Source organism: Myotis brandtii, unplaced genomic scaffold (assembly GCF_000412655.1).
Source record: "Myotis brandtii unplaced genomic scaffold, ASM41265v1 scaffold1087, whole genome shotgun sequence".
Taxonomy (NCBI): Eukaryota; Metazoa; Chordata; class Mammalia; order Chiroptera; family Vespertilionidae; genus Myotis; species Myotis brandtii.
In genome coordinates, this window is record NW_005353698.1 from 59,070 (window position 1) to 64,834 (window position 5,765).

Sequence of the window (5,765 nt, forward strand, 5' to 3'; positions counted from 1 at the left end):
AGCTCCTGCATTGAGCGTCTGCCCCCTGGTGGTCAGTGTGTGTCATAGTGACCAGTCATTCCCAGTTGTTCTGCTGTTAGGGTCAATTTGCATATTACCCTTTTATTATATGCCTGGTGCATGGGTGGGGGCTGGCTGGTTTGCCCTGAAGGGTGTCCCGAATCAGGGTGGGGGTCCCGCTGGGGTGTCTGGCCAGCCTGGGTGAGGGGCTGTGGGCCGTTTTCAAGCTGGCCACACCCCCTTCAGGCTGGGGGTCCCTGCTGGGGTACCTGGACAGCCTGGGTGAGTGGCTGATGGCTGTTTGCAGACTGGTCAAGCCCCCCAGAAGGGACCCTCACCCCATGAGGGTGTGGCCAGCCTGGGTGAGGGGCTAATGGCTGTTTGCAGGCTGGCCATGGCCCCCAGCCACCTAAGCTCCCAGTGGAGGCTGGCTGGAAGCAGGTATCTGGGATTTATTTATCTTCTATAATTGAAACTTTGTTGCCTTGAGCCGAGGCCACAGCCAGCTCAGGGCAGGCAGGAAACTTGGCTTCCTCCATCGCTTGGGCAACCAAGCCTCCTGCTTGCTCCAGCTCTGTGGCTGCTGGCCTCCAGCTTGGTTGGGTTAATTTGCATATAGTTGCTCTGATTGGCTGGTGGGCTATAGTCGCTCTGATTGGCTGGTGGGCGTGGCTTGGGGCATAGCAAAGTTATGGTCAATTTGCATGTTTCTCTTTTATTAGATTAGATATTTTGGAGAGGAAGGGAGAGGGAGAAAGAGATAGAAACATCAATGATGAGAGAGAATCATTGATTGGCTGCCTCCGGCACACCTCTTACTGGGGGGGAGGGGGGATCAAGCCCACAATCCTGGCACATGCCCTGACTGGGAATTGAACTGTGACCTCCTGGTTCATAGGTCGATGCTCAACCACTGAGCAACACCATCTGGGCTAGAAACTTTATCTTTAATGAATAGATGATGTGTTCCTATGTATCATGATGTGTGTGTGTGTGTGTGTGTGTGTAAAGAGATTTAAGGAATTGACTCCTACTGTTGTAGGCTGGTGAATCTGACATCTGTACAGCAAGCAAGCTGGCTAGAAACTCAGGCAGGAGCTGATGCGATAGCCTTGACATGGAATTTCTTCTCCAGGAAACCTCACTTTGGGCTCTCAAGGCTTTCAACTAGTTGGATGAGGCCCACCCACATAATCAAGGGCAATCTACTTACTTAAAGTCAGTTAACCACACCTACAAAACACCTTAAAAGATCTCTAGTTGGTTTGGCTCAGTGGATAGAGCATTGGCCTATGGACTGAAGGGTTCCAGGTTAGATTCCGGTCAAGGGCACATGCCTATGTGGTGGCCTCAATCCCCAGTAGGGGGCATGTAGGAGGCAGATGATTAATGATTCTTATCATCGATGTTTCTATCTCTCTCTCCCTCTCCCTCTCCCTCTCAGTCTCCCTCTCCCTTCCTCTCTGAAGTCAATAAAAATATATTTTTAAAAAATACCTTGAAAGAAACACCTAGACCAGTGATTTTCAACCTTTTTCATCTCATGGCACACATAAACTAATGGCTAAAATTCTGTGGCACACCAAAAATTATATTTTCTGCCAATCTGACACACATACAAAAAGGAATAATTTTTACTCACTCACACCGGATGGCTGTTGTCATTTTTTAATTTGACAATCTAAGGGAAAAGAGGTTGGTGTCCCTGACTAAATAGTCACATGTTACATGTTTTAAAAATTCTCGTGGCACACCTGCCATGGCATACCAGTTGAAAATCACTGACCTAGACTAGTGTTTGCTTAAAAAATTGAATATTATAGGCTAGGCAGGTTGACACAATGGACTGCCCACCACACTGTAGGCCTAACATAATGAGAAGAAAACAATATGCTTTGCTGTGTCAAAATAGTACCAAAACATGGCACTTACAGAAACTGCATAATAACAAGTATGCATATTATTAGACTGCTAGTGGCCTGATGCACGAAATTTGTACCAGCCTGTGCCCTCTCGCATGCTGGGACCCTTCACTCCTAACCATTCACCTGCTTGCTCCTAACTGCCCACCTGCTGGCTCCTTACCGTTTGGCTCACCACTCCTTAGCACTGCCACGGAGGTGAGAGAGGCTCCTGCTACTGCTGCTGTGCTTGCCAGCCATGAGCCCAGCTTCTGGCTGAGCGGCACTCCCACTGTGGGAGCGCACTGATCACCAGGGGGCAGCCCCTGTGTTGAGCGTCTGCCCCCTGGTGGTCCAGTGTGTGTCATAGCAACTGGTTGTTCTGGTTATTCCGCTGTAAGGGTCGTTGGGCTTTTATAGATATAAATTTATATTAACTTGTTATAAAAGGCAGTGACTCACAAAAATAAACTCTATACTACATGCTGTTTATATCTAGACATATTCCTATTTCTAGGTAATCTGCTTACATCTTTGAAAATTAAAAAGAACTTAGTGGTTCTAGCTGTGGCTAAGACACATGAAGAGGGCATTTTTCCTCTCCAGTTTGTATAATATTAATAAATGCTCAGTATTGCCCAATACTGCCCATCTACAGAGGCACTCGAATGCTGAGAGTGAGGGAAAAACTAAGCCTTGGCCTAAGACGAAGCTAGTAAGTTTGAAAAGAAATAGAGAAATCAGAAATCTGGTGTAGGGCTGCAGGGCCCCAGGGGAGATGTAGTAATATCAAAACCAGTCCAACTGGAATATATCCAATTAATTCCAGTAGAGGCCATGCAACAGGGATAGCAGAAGTTCTTATCAGGAGCCACATATACAGGAGTATCTTGATATTTAAAACAGAAATATGACACATGCCCTAGTTACGAGGTGTAGCATGGAGTTCCCAAAGGGTTAAACAGGTTATTTAGAAATGCTGATTGGCATTATTACCCTTATAAAATGTTTGGTTTTCCCCTAATTTTGGACATATGGGAACATCATATACCTTGGTCCCCCCTTGAAATTGGGTGTGGCCAAGTGAGGAGTTCAGGCCAATACAACATGAGGGTAGTCATTCATGAGGTCATTTGTGGGCAGAAGCCCTTGATTGCTGGAGCTCAGCTCTCCGGAGCTCTCCTCTCCTGCTGGGTGGCTGAAAGCATGCACTCATATGGGTGCTGTATGGTCAGAGCAGGCTGCAATGCTGAGTCAGCACACAGAGAATGGTTGCCCTGGAGGGTGGCCCAGATGTGCAGAGGACTTCAAACGTTGTTAAATAATGATATTTTTCAGTTTTTCTTGTTTATAGCATAGCCTGCCTGGTCATGGCATGGAAATAGGCATAGAGAATATTTAGTTAAATACCTCTAAAACTGACCAAGTGGTCAGAATCTTTCTCTCTCTCTCTCTCTCTTTCTCTCTCTCTCTCTCTCTCTCTCTCTCTCTCTCTCTCTCTCTCTCTCTCTCTCAACTCTCTCTCTTCTCTCTCTCTCTCTCTCTCTCCCTCTCTCTCTCTCTCTCTCTCTCCACTGTTTGCTGTTTTTATTTTTATGCTGGGTGTGCTATAGAGACAATTGGAATGGGCAATGAGGGAGCATAATTTAGAAATTTTTTGACTGAGGAAACTGATTTCTATAAGCACCAGAATCAGAAGTGTCACCTTTTGATAACTACAGAGGACATGCTGCTCTTTTTATCTTTTGTATAATTTAGTGAGGGTCCTTTGGTTTGTAAGGAACATAACTATCAAACCAGCTCTAGAAAATAGGGTTTATTGTAAGGATATTGAAGGGTCTTATAAATCCTGAAATAATTTTAATCATCCAGGAGTTAAGGACAAAAAGGAAAACAGATTTAAGAATCTCTTTGCCCTGCCTTTCCCCTTCCCTTCCCTTCCCTTCTCTTCCCTTCCCTTCGTCCCTCTGGTCCAAATGTATTCATCTGTTTACTCATCCTACATGTGAATCACTTGCTAGTGACCACCTTATTTCAAGCCTGCAAGACCCTTCATTCAAACAACCACCACCAACTTTCCTCTGGATTTTTATTATTTTTTTTGGGGGGGGGGGTCTCTGAAGTGTGTTTTATTTTATTGTACTTATTTATTTATTTTCCATCACCATTTATCCTTCTATGCCATCTCCCACCTCCATTCTAACCCCTAGTCCCCACAATTACCACATCCTCTGGATTTTTAGATCCCACTCTTCCCAGAGGATATCTGATTAGACTAGCTTACTTTTGCTAATTAGGTCAGGGAAGCTAAAGGTTGCTGGCCTTTAGGTATCCTCTCGATAGACGTTCACTGACTCTGGTCCAATCCCCTGTGATGGTAGCAGTTGAACTTGTGACCTGATGATCACTCAACAGGTGACTGGGGCATTTTATTTAAAAGAGGAGCATGGGCAGGACAGGCACCCTAAAGCTTATGTAGCACAATTTCCCCTCCTGTATGGATTTCTTTGGTCTGGACATCAGGGACACCCTGAGAGAGAAGAAGCTTTTTTAAGGGACTACTTCTAAACAACCAAAATCCAAAACCTTCCTGTCTGAAAATTGCTAATATCTGGCCTAACTTATCACCAGGGAATAACTAAGATGCTGCAAACAATAGAACCCTTTGTGTAGTTGGAGAAAGAGGCGTTATGAATAATACTGTGCCTTCCCCTGGACTTACACACATAGTGATTCTTACATTGGGGATATGTGAGAGACACACCTCATGCTAACACTAAATTCCTGAGTTCACATTCTACTTCTCATCCTGGAGGCCTGAGTCAACTCTTTTCACTCTATGAAAGTTGATTTTATAACGTAAAAAGAAACCTAAACATGAATTTTAATTTTTTCCTAAAAGTTCTTTGAAATGCTTACTCCCCAGCTTTATTGAGACATAATTGACATATAACATCATATAACTCTAAGGTATAAAACATGATTCGATGTATGTTTATATTGCGAAACAATTAACACAGTAAGTTTAGTTAATATCCATAACCTCACACAGTTACATTTTTTTCCTTGTGACTAGAACTTTTAAGAATCTACTCTCTTAGCAACTTTCAACCATAGAAACAGTATTGTGAACGGTCGTCATCATGTTGTACATTTCATCCTCAGAGCTTATTTATCGTATAACTGGAAGTTTGTACCTCTTGTACACCTCCACCGAATTCCCCATGCCCTTTTAAATGCTTATTCCAACTACTGAGAAATGAGAAGAGTAAACTGAGCTAGCATTGTCAGTGAATATTCATTCTTGCAACAAACGTTTCATTACACTCCTAGTATGTGCTGGGCTTATTACAGGCACCGGAGATTCAATTGGGAACAAAAGAAAGTCCCTGCTCTCCAGAACCACGTCATCTAGCTGCGGGGAGAGAGACAGACACATCACATACATAGCACACCTACACACGTCATGTCAAGGGATTAAAAACCTGAAAAGGGAGCTAAATCAGTGTAAAGAGGCAGAGTGATGCGGTGCTATTTTAGGCAGGGATAAAGACTGCTTTGTTCAGATCACCAGTGATCTCCCCTTTAGTCAAAACTAATAGTCATTTTACTTAACCCATCAGCATGGTTGACACAACTCACTGCATCTGCTTGACCTCAGGACACCAGCATTTCCCCCCAGAAGCTGTTCTTTGCAGTCAGCTTTGCAGGCCCTTCCTCTCCTCCTTACCCTCTAACTGAAATTAAGTACAACTAAGGTGCCTCGACTTTCCATTTTATACATCACCAGCCTGGCTCTCTTCTCTCACCTACCTACATGCCATCTCCACTTTCATGTATAAAATGCTTCTCAAAGTTAACATA